General features: G+C 62.3%; 1 protein-coding gene across 2 annotated transcripts in view; it reads left to right on the top strand.

Moving 5' to 3' along the window:
• The first annotated feature begins 259 nt into the window (after positions 1-259).
• The window catches only part of SHISAL1 (shisa like 1), a 60,589-nt gene continuing 45,185 nt past the window's right edge, over positions 260-15,663 (top strand). Inside the window, exon 1 of one of the 2 annotated variants that reach the window (XM_053661409.1) lies at positions 260-319. The gene's annotated coding sequence lies outside the window, so the exon portion shown is untranslated. Of the gene's footprint in view, positions 320-1,081; positions 1,166-15,663 lie in introns of those variants that run through there. The other variant, XM_037160822.2, reaches the window with a different exon arrangement.

The following is a 15,663-nucleotide window of genomic DNA, read 5'->3' on the forward strand; positions in this document are numbered from 1 at the left end:
AGGAGGAGAGGTGAGGAGGAGGCCAGAGGAGGAGAGGAGGCCCAAGCAGTGGTCTTGCTGTGGTACGAGGAGCAGAGCTTTTCCCTAGGGAAGTGGACAGAGGGACCTGCCTGACCAGAAGCGTTCTCCTAAGCCAGCCCAGCCCTGACTTTGACCTCGTGCAGAATCGGACTGCAGGGAATTTGCGGCTCAACAATAACACTGGGGGAGGCGCTGCGAGGCGGGGTGGGGCCGCCCCCGGGCAGGACGCAGGAGGGGCTGGGTGAGCCCCCCTGGTCCAGCCTGGCCCAGGGCTGGTGAGCCGTCAGGAGCGAGGCAGGTGAGCATGAGCTGGGCCTGGGGAGACGAGAGAAAGAAGGACCGAAGGAGCGAGGAAGGAACGAAGCAAAGGAAGGAGAAGGGGGAGGAGAAAGAGGGAAAAGTAGAAAGAAAGGAGTGAAAGAGGCCAGCAAGGAAGATGCCGGGAAGAATGAACAGCAGGAGGAACGAGCGAAAGGTAGCTAAAGAAACATTAAGAGAAGCACAAAGAGGGAGAGAGCGCGCGCGAGGAGAAGAAAAGAGATTGCGAAAGGAAAAATGAGAGGAGGTGCGGGGGGGGGGGGGGGGGGGGAGAGGGAGAGAGAGAGGCAGAGAGGCCGCGGCAGGCGCAGGAGAGAGGGGGAGCGCGGCGCGGCGGCGGGGCCGGCCGGCTGGAAGCCGCGAGCTCGGAGAGGGGGCAGCAGAGAGGGCGCGAGCGGGCGACCAGCGGCAAAGAGTGAAGTGGCGGCGGCGGCGGCGAGCGCAGGGCCCGGCGAGCATGAACGCGGCGGTGGCGGCGGCGGGCGCGGCGCGGGGCGCGGGGCCGGCGGGCGGGCGGGCGGCGCGGGCCGCCCAGTAGCCGCGGGCGGGCGGGCGAAGGGGCATGCGGCCGGCGGCCGGACCAGCAGCCGGAGCCCCAGCCCGAGCCGGAGCCCCGGCGCCGCTCCGCGCCCCACCAGCCTAGGAGCGGGCGCCTTCCCGGCGCCGGCCCGGAGCCCCCGAGTCCCCGCAGCCCCCGGAGTCCGGACAACTGTTGCGGCAGAGGCGGCACGGCGGGGGCGTGGGCGGCCCCGGGCCTCAGCAGGCGGCTCAGCCCGGCAGGCGCGGCTGCCGGCAGCGGAGCGAGGAGCGAGGCGGCGGGCACGAGGTGAGCCGCGCCCCAGGAGGGTTGGGCGGGGGCTACGCGGGGCGGGGGCGCGCGGGGCCGGGGTCCTAGCGCTTCGAGAAAGGGGCCGGGGGGCGGAGCTCCTGGTGGAGGAGGGTCCGGGAGAGTTGGGGGCGGCGTCTTCTGCGCCCCGGCTTCTGAGACGGGGTGCGGAATCCCGGGGCAGGAGGGGTGGGCGTACTTGGGGAGGCCGGTTCGGTGCGTTGAAGGTCTGGGGTGCTTTGAAAAGGGGCCGGGGGCACCCATGGGGAGAAGCTGGGGGCAGGAGCCGTATGGGGCAGACGGTGCCCTGGCATTGGGGTCCGCGCCAGGGCTCGCAGAGGTCGAGGTCGCTGAACCCTGGAGAGGACCGGGCCCGGGCTGGAGGAGCAGTCCCGGGGCGCAGTGTGTCGGGACGCCGCTGCTGGGGCCGGAATCCGCGTCCGAGGCGGGACCGGAGTCGGAGGACAGAGTCAGAGAGCGCAGCGAGCTGGGAGACCCGCGCGCGCCGGGAGCCGCGAGCGCACCGGACAGGGGTCCGGAGCCACGCCGGAGACCGGGCCGGGCCCGGGGGTCCTAGCTGGGTGGCGCGGGCGACCAGGAAGGTCCCTCCAAGTGCGTACCCCTCGCTCCCCGCCCGCCGTGTGGTCCCAGCGGAGCCGCCGCCGTCTCCCGGGGCCGACTCAATATTGATCCTGCGCCTGGGGCCGGGTGGCCCGGAGGCGGCCTCCGAAGCTCGTTAGCGCCAGAGGTTGCCATGGCAACGAGACCCCAAGCGTCCTCAGGTTATATTCTAATTATTATTATCATTATTAGTATTAGTATTTGTTACTGAGCCGGAGGAAACAAGAAAGGAGGGAGAGAGCCAGCGCATCCTGGCGGCTCCAACCTCTGTCTTTGCAAAGAGCCAGTGCTGCCGGCTCTTCGGGGGTCGGGTTCTCAGTGCGGCTGCCCCGCGGCACCCCTGGGGCGGTGGGGCCGGGACGGGGAGTTACGTAATCCGCCGTGGGAGTGCGTCTGTAAGCCTCCGTTCTGTCCGCCGCTCTCGGCCTCTCTGATCTCCCGGCTTAGGGATGGCTCGTGCCCAGGGAAGCCCAGACAGGGATGTGAAGAGCCGCCAGTGCCTCCTGTCCCCGGGCTGTGTGACCTTGAGCAAGGAGCCTGACCTCTCTGAGCCTCTGTTTCCCCACCCGAAAAGTAGCATGGGAGCCATTCCCACCTCAGAAGGGTGCTGCGAGGTCACCCTGTAGGGCCCATGTGCTGCTGGCTGGGTGACCCCAGGCTGCTGGCGGCCCTTCCCTGGGCCTCAGTTTCCATGGTTTAGAGGGAGGCCCCCGACCCCCCGCATGACTAAGACGTCCTCAGGCACCGGTGCCCTGCGACTCCCACTCTTTGGACACTGACATCCTGGGCAGCCAGCCAGCGGGGCTGGGTTCACACCCCGGCCAGGGCAGGGCCTCGTTCCTTCCTTGTTCCCACACCTGCCCGAGGGTCCGAGTGCGGCCAGGAAGCAGGCAGCCCAGCCGACTTCCTGGGGCCTCTTCACCTCTAGGCGGGCAGTGCGGTTTGATTGGCCATATCATTCAACACCAGAGTCAGGGTAACCTGTCGTCCTGGCGTCAGCCCAGGGTTGTCCAGGGTTGTCCAGAATCAGGGGGTACCTCCCCCTCTGTCCCCGAACTGTGTGACTACTCAGGATAGACTGCTCTCTGTAAACAGTGCATTTCTCCAGAGAGGCTGTTGGCCGTGCCTGTCCTGGCTGGGGGTGGAGTACGGGGCAAAAGGTGGCTGGAAAGTTCCATGCTGCCGGGCGGCACTGCCCCTGCCGGCCTAGACTGAGCCCAGGTGGGAGTTCTGCCTGTCCATTAAGGTCACCAGCCCCCTGAGCTGTTCCTGGCCCTGTCTCAGGCATTTGGGAGGAATTGCACTGCCTTCCAGGGACAGAGAAGGGAAGCCACCTGGCTTGGAGCTATGTGTGTGTTGGAGTGGATGCTTGTGTGAGAACGTGTGTGGCGTGTGAGCGTGTGTGCGTCCCACTCCCTCCCTCCCAGGCCACCTGGCCTGGACCTTATCAGGGGCAGGGCCCTGCTGCTCAGACCTTCCTGAGTGAGGGAGAAAGGGAGCGAGGCTGCCCCAGGGACGTCCGGGGACCTCTGAGAGCCACTCCCTTGGCCATCCACTGTCCGTCCGTCCGGCCATCCACTGTCCATCCGTCCAACCATCCATTCCTTCACTCCCCTTTAGCCAGCTCAGCAAGCCACCATGTCTGTTGCTGAAGGCGTTTTTAGCTCTGCCCTGGGCAGCTCTTGAGAAAACTGCCCCCAGTGGGGTTGGAGCTGTGCCTGGGGAGAGCCAACGTGGTGGCAGAACGCAGGTGGGGAGCGGCTGTCCCAGAGAGCCTGAGGACTGTCGGCGGGGAGCCTGGTCCAGAGGCAGACGAGAATCAGCCAGAAGGGAGGGGGAGGTGGGGTGTGGCAAGGGTGGGGCTGCTGGCCTGAGGAGCAGCTGGGAGGGAGCCGACACCACCCTGCCTGGGGAGGACTAGGACAGCAGAGGTGGGGGGGGGGTGGAGGGCGTCAGGGTTGGAGCTTGGAGGCTTACACCACCTGTGGGTGGGAGCTCGTGGGTGGGGTGGGCAGAGGGTGGGATAGTTTGGATGCAAGGAGTTCAGTTGCCACATCCAGGGTAAGCGGTCGCAGCCCAGCCAGCCTCTCCTCCCTTCCGGCTGTGCTGTGGGAGGGGAGGCAGCAAGGGCACACAGACCTGGGTGCTTTGTTGTCTGCGTCCGTTAGTCACATCCCTGACACTTGCCCGAGGCTGCACCTGCCAGTGAAAGCCCACCGTGCCCCTGTGTGCCAGGCACGGTGCTGGACAGGGTCCATCTCATGGACCCTCAGGGACGGTGCCCCTACAAGCTGGCGATTACTGATTCTGTTGTGCACACGAGAAAATAGGCTCAGAGAGGTTCAAATAACCCAGCTGGGACCCCATCCTAACCACTGCACCACACCACCCGGAGCCCGGCCCACACCTGATGGCGATCACAGTGGCTCTTTGGACACAGGGCAGTGAGCCACTGCAGGTCAGGATCTCCGGGCCTCACATGCTGGTCATTGTCCTGTTTATCGACTCCGGACAGACCCAGGGCGTAGCCCGTCCTGCACTCAGAAGAAAGATACCACCTCTGCTCTTAGCGAGACTCCACCTCTGTCAGCTTGGCCTCTGCGACTTCAGCTTCTCCCCAGCCGAGTCCCAGGGAAGAGTTGTACCAATTTTAGAATGAACCAAGAACCCTACCCCCAGAGAGGCTTTTCCCAGCCTAGCCGCTCTTCCTAGCGGTTACTGAAGCAGCAGTCAACCCCTAAGAACAGCGGAGCCTGCTGCCGAAACACTTCCACGAGGTGGGGTCACAGGCACTGTAGAACCAGTGAACACCAGCCGGGTCACTGAGGCCCTGCGTCCCACCGGCCGCGCTCTGCTGGGGATGCGGTGTGCCCCTCACTGCTGCTGCCGCTCTCGCCCGCCTCAGACCTGGCAGGGAGGAGGTCCCCACCCCTCCCTCCCTCCCTCTTTCCTCCGTTCATCCAGCACTCTCACTCCTGACCCTCTTCTCCCTGTGCGACCCCCTGGGGGAGATAAGGGGATCCCAAGGCCCCTCAGGCCTGTCCCCAGGGAGCTCCTTGCCTAGACACCACCAGGACTTGGATGCGTTTGGTGTCCGACCTGGGCCGGGCCCTGTCAGTGTCCCCCTTCCCTCGAGTCAGCGTGGCCCACTGTGCACGATCTCCTCCTTCTGACCAGGCTGGACACTTGGGGCCGCTCCCCTGGGCTTCCTGACTTCTCCACTCACTGGCAGAGAACTTGCCCTCTGGGCCTGGGCTTTCCTGTCCAGCAGGGCGGGGACTGAGAGTAGCAATGGGGAAGGCGCTGGGAGGGGCTTCAGCATGGGAGTCCCCACTCTGTGTAGCTTATAGTTGTGGGGGGAGGCAAATACAGGGACCCTGGCGAGTGGGGGGCCATGTGCTGCGCTGTGGTGGAGCGAAGCCTGGAGTGGCTGCCGCATGGCCTGTGTGGGGGCTTGGGGCTCATCCTCTTGCGTGTATACAGAGGGGGACACTGAGGCCCAGAGCAGGCTGGTGACGTGCTCAAGGTCACAGTGAAGGGGGCACCTTGGAAGGCCAAGGATGTTCACGGACAGGACGCAAACCTCTGAGGCCACAGCCTAGAGTTGGGGGAGGGGTGCAAACACTCTTTGGAAGATGAAATTTTCGCTGAAGCCCCCGAGGCTCTCCCTCCAGAAACGAGCCTTCAGAATCTCCCCCTTGTTGGCCATCCAAGTGGAAAAGCAGAAGCCAGAGGACATGCAAACGCCTCCCCGCCCGCGTTTCCCACGTCAGACGTGAATGGAACGCTCCCGTGCGCGTCCTCGACGGCCCCGCCTCCTTCACGCCCACCTGGGGCCGCCCTCCCCTCGCTGCGCACGTGTCGGTGAGCACAGCCACCTCCGCAGAGGCACGCAAACTCGCCTTCCAGAAATTAAGAAATAATGCGCGAGTTTCTCAAATTACACCCATTTAACACTGAATTAAATTCTGGAAACTCTAAAAGCCCTGGGAGGAAAAAAAATGTGTTTTTTTTTTTTGGTTCACACTTCCCTGGAAAGTGAGACAAACCGTGATCTTCTGAAACCCAGCTACACGATCTGGTTGCTCCTCACCGGCGGCTGCAGAGCTGTGCCCGGGAAGACGGCGCTCTGGCTCCGCTGGGCTGTGAGATTTGCGTTGGGAAATTGGGCTGGGAAAGTTTGTCCCCTGCGCCAGATCCCCAGCTCCCGGTCGCATAATGGGCTCAAAATAAAGTGTCGCTTTCTTAGACATTGGCACAAATTAAAAAAGCAAATTTCCTCCATACTCCAGTACGAGCGTTTCCTCCCTGGGTGAGTTACAGAAGCCACGGAGATTTGCTTTCACTCTGGGCTCCTTCCGGTCGTCGGGAGAATCTTCTGTGCAGCTGGATCTGCAGAGCCACGGAAAATGCATCTGGCTGTCATCCGTATTTCCAGAACACCCACCCTGTGCCAGACCCAGTGCTGGGTCCAGAAGACAAGAGATGGTTGAAATAGGACCCCCCGCCTGGGGGTGGTGTGCAGGACGCCTGTTACAGGCAGGAGAACAGAAGGAAACAAGGTGTCTGTGAGGCCCCAGCCTGCCTGAGTGGTCAGGGAGGGCTTTCTGGAGGAGGCAGCTTTTGGCTTGGGTCCTGAAGGGTGGAAAGGAGGGTGCCAGGCAGAAGGGGCAGAGGACACTTCAAGAACAGGAGCAGCCTGAGGAAAGTCTTGAAGCGGGTTTCAGACAGGCACGCCTCCCAGGGCATCTTCGGATTTTATTGTTTGCAGTTTTCTTTCTCACAGAGCCCTTTCATATCCACCATCTTCGGGCGCCTTCAGGCAACCCAAGGGGAAAACAAGGTGGCCAGGGTCATTGCCAGATGGGGCTCGGGGCTGGGGATCACAGCTTTAGGGTGGGGGGCAAGCATGGTAAGCATTATATGGAAATTCTAAAAAATCCAAGAACCACAGGCCCTGATGCCAAGCCGACAGTGTTCCCCCTCCCCCTCCATATGAGCCGTGTTCCTCCTCCTCCGGTGCAGGCTCTGCGCCTCCTTGCGTCTGCACCCAGGAAGCGGGGGGACGGAGCCTCTCTCTGCCCATTGCAGGAACCCCCGCATCTTTCCATTGGTGTTCAGCCTTCAGCTAAGGGAGAGTCCAGCACGACCCCTCCTGAGCTTGCTTTGGAAAGCCTTTGCTGTTTAGATTGTGCAGGCGCAGGGCGGGAATGGCATCATCTGGGTGTAACTGGAGCATCCGATCCCTGGGACCACGAGGCCTCTGGGGAATGAGCGGAGCCTCTGAGCCGAGGCCCTTTGTCAGGGCAACCGGCAGAGTTGCAGGCGGGTTCTTGTCGCCGGTCCCTGGAGAACAACCTGGAATCTCGGAGGCTGTGCCCTGGGCTCTACCCTGAAAACGCCCCCCTGCGCTCATTTCTGACTCCAAGACCCTGGGCAAGTCACGTAACCTCTGAGCCTCAGTCTCCTCAACTGTAAAACGGGTGGTTGTGCGCACCCGGTCAGGTGCGTTCGCCGAGGGTGCTCCTGAGCACACAAGGTGCGCCCCGAACCGCAGTGGCGGCTGCAGTCTCACTTCAGCACTGCCGCTGGGACCTTCCTGCTTACGTGTCCACAGCGCTCCTGGCCCTCAGGGAAAAGGCCAGGCAGGAACAAACTGGACCCTCCCGAACCCCTGGAGAGGGCACTGTTGGCTGTTGACTGAGCGAGAAAACAAAGCAAGTGAGCCGTCAGGCTGCGAGGGGGCTGCCCAGCGGGGCACAGTCACCCAGCGCCTGTTACATCCCCTCTCGGAGCCTCCGTGTCTTTGCTCCAAAATGGGGGTAGCGCTCACCTCACAGGGGTCTTGCGAGAGTTAAATGACTTGTTGGAGGAAGGTGCTTGGTGCAGGGACTGGCGTGTAGCGCATGCTCAGTAAATGTTACTGGTATGATCACCACTGTGACATTGAATGCACACACCCAGGGGACATGGGAGTGAAGGGGCTTCTCTCTGTCCTTGAAGGATGGAGGCTGCCCTTTGCCTGACTTAGCTCTGCAGCCAGCACCCAGCTCAGGTGTCTTTGGACATGTCTGTGAATGACGAGGTGGACGGATGGATGGGTGGCTGGGAGCCTGAATGAATGAATATATGGGTAGATGGATACATGGGTGTATGGATGGATGAATGTATGGGTGGGTGGATAGGTGGTTTGATGGATGGACGGATGGTTGGATGAATGGGTGGATGGGGGTGGATGAGGGAGGAGGAGGATGGATGGACGGTGCGTGGATACGTAGTTTGAAGCGCCGATGGATGGGTGGATGAGTGAGTGAAAGATGGCTGTGGAGGAACATCGCAGGTCTGAGATCAGGCAGCGCAGGAAGGGAACAGAGGACTGGGGCAGGAGCTTCGCTTTGGGGGCTTTGGGGGCTGTGAGCAAAGAGGTAGAATGAGTCTTGTTGCCAGATGTGATCTGTCTTCTCTGAAAGAACATTTGTTGTCCCCATTTAAGGGGACCGGAGATGGTGGCCCAAGCCTAGGGGCCCAGGCCACTTGATGTCCTTGATGGTTTGGTTCTGGAGCTGGACAGAGCTGTGGCTTCCACCTCCGTGTGTCTCTGAACCACGGGTCCCTCGGTAACACGGGGACAGTGCTGTCTCCCCTGGGGCCGTGGTGGAGGGCAGACGCCTTTGAGTGTCCTTTGTAATTTGTAAATCTGCGGTAGTCCCCCTGCCCCCGAATTTTACTTCCTGTGGTTTCTGTCCCCACGGTCAACCACAGTCCAAAAAATTACATGGAAAATTCCGGAAATAAACAATTTACGAATTTTAACTCGTGCGCCTTCTGTGTAGTGTGGTGAGATCTCAGACTGCCCTGCTCCGTGCCACCCAGGCCGGGGACCGTCCCTCCGTCTGGCGTGTGCCCCAGCAGATGCTCCCTGCCTGTGAGTCACACAGCCGCTGTCACCGGTGTCCCGTGGCTGTAGGGCCATCGTGGTGCGTGTGCCCAAGGTGCCTCATTTTATGGTCATCACTGCTCTGTCCTGTTGCATTTGGTGGTGCTCCTCTCTCACTGAGCCCGATTTGTAAGTGAACTTCACCATGGGTGTGTCTGTACAGGAAAAGCGTAGTATAGACAGGGCTCTGTACCAGCTGCAGTCTCAGGCGTGCACCGGGGATCTTGGAATGTGTCCCCTGAGGATAAGGGGGTGCGGCTGTACTGTGACAATCAGAAGAGGTGTTTGGGTTCCTCAGGGAGGTTGACGGCTGCACAGGTTTTTCGATGGCGTGGGGCCGGCCAGCCTGTGGACTGTCTGATTCTGGCCTGGGGGCCGAGGTGAGGGGTCAGGGAAGGGTGGGAAGGAGGGGCCACCAATCAGTGGGTGGGATCAGGCCCTCGGGGAGCCACAGAGCAGCCCCAGGGATGGGAGCTGTGTGTCCAAGCCCCCCAGGGGCCCTGATCTACTGGGGAGACCCCCGCCCTTGTCCTCGATGAAGCCCTGTCCCAGGGGCCAGCGAACACACCTGGCCCGCTGCCCGGAGCATTCCGTGAGCAGGGGCAGGTTCTGTTTTCCTCCCAATGTTGGAGAAGGGATGTGACTCCACGGCCCCCGGCTGCTGGACAGCGGAGCCAGGACTCAGGCCCCTCTCCTGGGGCAGGGCCCCCACCTGTGCTCGCCCCTCAGTGCTGTGCAGCCTCACCCAGCCTCTCCACACTGTCCGCCTCCGTTCTGTCCACTGTGAAGTGGGGTCCCCAGCATCTGGGCCAGGGGTCCTGAGGCAGAGTGTCCCAGGGCAGAGCCCTCCACATACTTCCCCTCATCTGTCAGCATCCCTGTCACTTAAATTCCTTTTACTTGGGGACCCGGGAGGACCCAGGGAGGAGCAGCACTGGAGCGGCCCCAGTGGTGTCTGGGCCCAGAGGTCAAGGGCAGCAGGGTCTTGTACCTCCAAAGTCTGGGTTCTCTGCTTCTCCTCGGGAGGGGCCCAGTGTCAGACGAGTGGGTAAGCCATCCGGGGGGTGCAGGTCCCGTGGTCACTCACTCCCAAGATGGCTCCCAAGGCCCGCATCAGCAGGCCTGCAGTCTGCAGGAAGACTGGGCACAGCGCCCTTGGTGCCCGAGCTGGGAGTCCTGCAGGAAGGACTCTGCCAGTGTGGGTTACAACACAGGGTGGGGAGCCATTCTGCCTGGGGCAAAGGGGCGGAGCTTCAGGGCAGCCTTCTCAGGGGAGGCGGCACCCCAGGAGGTGGAGGCTGAACTGACTGGGTGGAGAAACAAGGGATGGGGGCACTGAGGCAGAGGGGGCAGTGCACACGGGGCCCGGAGGAAGGAACGTGGGCGAGCCCCCAGCACCTGGCGGCCCCGCGGCTTCTGTGGAAAGCTGAGCAGGCGAGGTGTGGGAGTTGGCACGGGACTGACCCCTGAGGACTCAGGGACCTGAAGGCGTTCGCACTTACTCTGTGGACCTAGGATGGCGGGCGTGTGGCGTGAGGGCCGCGTCTGGCCATTGCTGGGTCTGGTACAGATGCCACCAACCGATCCATCACAGCCCAGGTGGCCGGGCAGCCCCCAGCAGTGGGTACTGCAGGGCCCAGGATGACACCTGTTTGCCCCGTCGCTGTGGTCCGCAGGGACCATGATGGTCCTTCATGGTTGTCAAGGGGCCGTGGCTCAGCCCTGTAAGCAGAGCGCTTTCCCGATGGGAGAGAAAGGCTGGCTGCAGCCTGTACCTCCACTCAGACCACAGGTTCCCATGTGCCCGCCCCCCACAGACAGCAAAACCTTCTCTTCCAGAGAAGTCCTGGGGGGGTTGTGCGTGAGTACTGCCTGGGACCCCCGCCCCAGCTCCCCGTGAGCCCCTGTCAGTCCCCAGGGCGGCCCAGGTGTTCGGCTGGGGCCTGGCCAGAAAGCGGAGTCACTGAGGGAGGGCCAGGGCCTGGCGGAATTCTGAGAAAAACTAGGGAAAGATGAGGGGACTCTTCTCCTGAAATTCAAACAATTGGACAATCTGTTCTGGATCGATTTAGAAGCACTGAAGTGAAGGAAGGAAAAAAAACCACAGAAAATACAGTGTGAAAGCTATTTTCTCTCTCTCGCAGCTGGGAAGAGGGATGAGCTGGCGTTTATTTTCGGACTGTCCAAGGCTGTGGCCGAGGCCTCTCACCTTCTTGCGCCCCCTCCACCACTGCCCCAGTGCACTCGGCGCTGCCCCCCACCCCGGGCCCCCTCCTCCTGCACACCTAGTGCTGGGCTGGCAGCGGGGCCTCGCTCGTGGGTCGTGGACGTAGCCAAGGTAGCCGCCCTGAGGGAGGCCTCTCCTGGGCAGATGGGGGGTGGGGGGCATGGCGGACCATCCCTCCCTCCAGACCACGGCACCTCCGTGCCAAGGACAGGTGTGTTTGTCTAGCTCAGTCCTGCGCCCTCGGGGTCTAGAGTTGGGACTGGCATGTATTGGGTTGGCCAAATGTCCGTTACTTTTTTTCCATTCGATGGCTCTCTTATCGCTTACTTGTCTTTAACTTCATTCAAAGCAATTTTGTTAGACTGTGTTGTGACAGCTGGCCTATCAGTGTGCATTTAAAAACACTTACCAAAATTGGTGCATTTTTCTGTAGCCATTTTAATATTGAAGATGGAAGTAAATATACAACATTTTCAGCGTATTATGCTTTATTGTTTCAAGAAAGGTAAAAATGCAACTGAATCGCAAAACTAAAGAGAAGGTGCTGTGACTGATCAAACCTGTCAAAAGTGGTTTGGGAAGTTTCTTGCTACTAATGACATTTTGCCCAAATAACCCTTTGCTGTGGGGCTGTCTTATGCATTAGAAGATGTTTAGCCCTGGCCTCTACCTGCTAGAAGCCAATAGTGGGAGACAGCTGACATTCTCAGAATATCCCAGTCAATAAAGTTATTGGTGAAAATGAAAAAGGAGCCGTTTAGTTTACGGGAAAAAACTAAACAGGTTCTCGCCACCCGGCTAGTAGGCACTCGGTGTGAGTTTCCTGCCGGAGTGTCGGCTGAGAGGCACACGGAGGGGCGGTTGGAGGGATGGTCGGGGGCAGGGAGGAAACTGGGGCTCGGGACGGACGGAGCAGCTGTTCGTGGTCACACGTCTGTTAGTGGCGGAGGCGGGGCTGGGAGCAGATCTGCCACCCCAAGACTGGGTGTCCCCCACTGCGCTGGTCCCTGGGGCCTGGAGCATGCCGGAGACGTTTAGGGGCCGAAATGCCAGCCACCGCGCTCACCCTGGGTGCAGCCCAGCCCACTGCTCCTGACACAACGCCCACGTTCGGTTTTTCATGATCCGGCCAAATGCCGATTGTTTTGAAAGAAGCATGCTCAGCGTGAGGCCAGACCAGTACCAGGGAGGGGCAGGGTGCAGACCCCCAGCCCCCGAGCCTTCCATCCTCTGACCTGTCCCCGGTGGGAGGGGGCGCCCTGTCGGCGGCACTGTGCTGATGTGAGGAGTTTGGGGCGGGGGCTCAATTTGCCAGACCCCCTGAGTGTGGGGGAGGGGCTCCATCTGCAGGACCCCCTGAGTATAGGAGAGCGGTAGGTAGGAAAGCAGGCCAGCTGATGGCAAAGAAACCAAAGAAATGTCTCTTCTTTCCACCCCAGGTGGGCACTGGGAGAGAGGGAGCTTCCCCGTGGGTTCCCTCCCATCACCACTTCCTCTCCTAATGCTCAAAGCCAAGAACCCCGCGGCCCAGGAGGAACCTGGACTTGGACCACAGACCAGCTTGGGCCCCAGTCCCAGGAGCTCGGCGGCTGTGTGGCCGTGGGCAGGCGACACACCTCTCTGAGTGCTGGCTTCCTCAGTGTGCAGACTCGGAGCAGCGGCCCTTCTCTTTTAGAAAAAGGAAGGGGACAGTGCTTGTCGGGAGCCCAGCTCGGGGAGGACGCTCCGGCGGTCCTCACGTCAGGCCTCCCTCCCCGTCTCTCCAGGGGGCAGGCCCACTGCTCTGTACAGTTTGGGTTCCGCCCCGGCGGGCTGGAGCCTGGGCCCCGTGGAGGGCAGGGCCAGGTGTGGCCGGCGTGGCATCGTGCAGGGAGCCCTGCAGCAAGACCCGAGAGGCCCGGGTGCCACTGTGCGAGCTGTGTGACCCCACAGCCTCTCTGAGCCTATGTCCTCCTTGGAGGACCATGTCTCGGGGGCGCTGCAGCTCACCTAAGAGAAGGCTGCCGGGGTGGGAAGGAGAGGGAAGCCCGTGTGCTGGCCACCCGCTGACCACCCAGCATGGCCCTGGGTTCCCGAAGATTGTCTCACCTAATCTTCGCAGCACCCACGTGAGGCTTGGGTCAGCCCCCCACACTACAGTGAGAGAGTCCTGGAGAGGCTGTGTCACAGGCCAGGGTCCCAGGGCCACTCTGTCCCTCCCCCAGTCCAGCCTGCACTCTCGGTCCTCTGTCCAGCCCAGAGGTGGCCCTGCACCAGGCCCGGGTCTAGCCCCTGCCTTCTCGTGGAACCTGCCCTCCGCACCCTGGTTCTGCTGGGGCCTCCTGGCAACAGGGCTCTTCGTGAATGCTCTCTGGCCTTACCTCCACCCCCTGGAAAATGGTGAGCCCACATTCCCCGAAGCGGCACACTAACCAGCCTCCATAACTCTGTTCATTTAGGTGGCACCCTACACTGGGATGTCCAGCCGTTTCTCCCCGTCATAAACGAGGTACATTTTCCAAAAGCAGGGGCTGGGGAGTCGCATTCAGCATCCCCCGCCCCGGGCGCCAGGCTCCGTCCTGGTGACCGGGTGGCGGCAGCGGGCGGGCCTCCCTGGCTGGGCTGCGGGCTGTGTTCTGACCCAGCTCTCTGCTCCCTCAAGCGTCTGGGCCTGCGGAGGGGGGCGGGCCGGCAGGGGCTCCGGCTGCTCCGTAGACACAGGCAAACACCTTCATTAGTGAGTCTTTTCTCTCCAGGGCGCAGACTCAGCATCAGGATGGGTCTCCTCGGAGGAGTGACCGTGGAAGTGGGAGTAGACAGAGGAGGTGCTCGCTTGGGCTGGCTGTGCTGGGGAGGGGCCCCAGGCTGGGCGGGGGGAGCAGTGCCTGTGACGTGGCTGACGCCAGAGCCCAGGCCCTGGTGTGGCGGCCTCCTCGGGCCGAGCGCTGGGCCTCCCCCGGGTCTCCTGGACTGGAACAAGGACTCAGAGAGTGTCTCTGCAGGGGTGTGCGTGATGGGGGTCTCCCTCCCTCCTGGACTCACTGCCCCCAACTCCTGACAGGGAGCTGACCCCTCGTTCATGGGCGGGGCCAGTGGGGAGAGGCAGCAAAGCGACTGCAGACTGGGGATGGCAGCGGCATTCAGTCTGGGGTGCAACAGGTCTGGGGTGCTGCGGGGCTGTTCAGGCCTGGGCCCTGCGAGCTGGTGGGGGTGAGCACGGGTTTGCAGGTGCTCAGGAGACGGCCCAGGGCCACCGCCTGTCCCCTTTGGAAGTGTACTGTTTCCCTTTCTGTCCGGCCGTGGCCACCAGCGAGTCCTGTTGGGTGTGGAGTGCCTGGGTCACAGTGGGTCCCTGTGGCCACCCAGCTGGGGGGCTGACACATTTGAGAGGTGCCTCTGAAGCTGGCCCAGCTCTGGGCAGTCGCCGGCCCTCCTCCCACTCAGCAGCTTTGGTGCCAATTATGGAGCGTGTGGGCGAGAGGCTCCTGAACCCCCAGAAGTGGAGCCGGGTCCAGGGGCGGCGCGTGGACGTGGGCCCTCCAGGCCCGCTGTGGGGTTTAGAGGTGCCAGGCTGGTGTGGGGAGCAGTCAGGTGCCGCCCTGTGGTCCCGGCAGCTGCGCTGTTTGTGTGAGTTTGAAGCTGGCTGGCCTAAAGGCAGCTTCTTTTAATCACAACTGACAACGGCTCTCACCACCGAAGCAGCAGTAGCCGACTTCTCTTCTGACTCCGTTTGTTATCACTCGCTGGGCTGCCCCTCCCCCAGCTCCTCCACCGCCCAGCCCCCCATCACACCAGGAGGAACCCGCAGGTCTGTTTGCTGCCTGGGAATGCTGCTGCTTGCCTCCTGGGCGGGCACAGCCCGGGGCTCCTCACACCTGCAGGCGCCCAGGGGTGGGCAGGCACTGGCCTCTGATTCTGCGGGTGGGTGGCCCCAGGGCCTGCGCTTCTAGCCAGACTGAAGAAGGTGCCTGGGGTGCTCACCTGGGGGGCATGCAGGTGCGCTGCACCTGGGGATCCAGGGCTCCCACACAAGGGTTTGAGGACTGGGGCTGCCTGGTTGGGCTAATAAAGTTTTATTGGGACACGGCCTCCACTGTGGTTCAGCTCTGTCTCCGCCACTGTCTCCCGGTAACTGCGGAGCTGAGTCGCTGCACAGGGCCTGGCGGCCGCCAGCTGGCTGACACCTGCTGCCTGGCCCTTCACAGGGGACTCTCCTGACCTCCGGGTGGGCACTGCAGCTCTGGAACTGAGCCAGAGGCAGAACCCCCTGGAGGGCTGGAGAAGGTGCGGACCTCGTGCCCCAGCCTGGCTGCGATCCAGCAGGTCCAAGGGGCCGAGAGCCTATGTCTCTAACCAGCTCCCCCGGGGGCGGGGGCCACACTCCCAGCACTCAGGCCAGGGTCCCCCATGACCTCCACCCCTCGCATCCCACTCTGAGCATGGTCCCCGTCAGACAGAACAGGGAACCAAGGATCTGGGAGGTACCCTGGTGTCCCAAGGCCCTGAACCGATGAGCTCTGAGTCTCCCCCCACCACAGCGGCACCCTGGCCCAGCCACCTCACCCCAGGCACCTCACCCCAGGGTGCAGCGTATTCTGCACACACCGTGCTTTGGGCGTGACGCCCTAGGGTGCGGCATACCCTGCCAGTTTGCCTGGCTCAGTCTGCTCCGGGTCGGGGCTCCACACCGGGACCTGCTATTAGTAGTAGCGACACCTCACACTGCAGAATGCC

This window comes from Artibeus jamaicensis, unplaced genomic scaffold, assembly GCF_021234435.1.
Source record: "Artibeus jamaicensis isolate MK-2021 breed Jamaican fruit bat unplaced genomic scaffold, CSHL_Jam_final contig_233, whole genome shotgun sequence".
Classification (NCBI taxonomy): domain Eukaryota; kingdom Metazoa; phylum Chordata; class Mammalia; order Chiroptera; family Phyllostomidae; genus Artibeus; species Artibeus jamaicensis.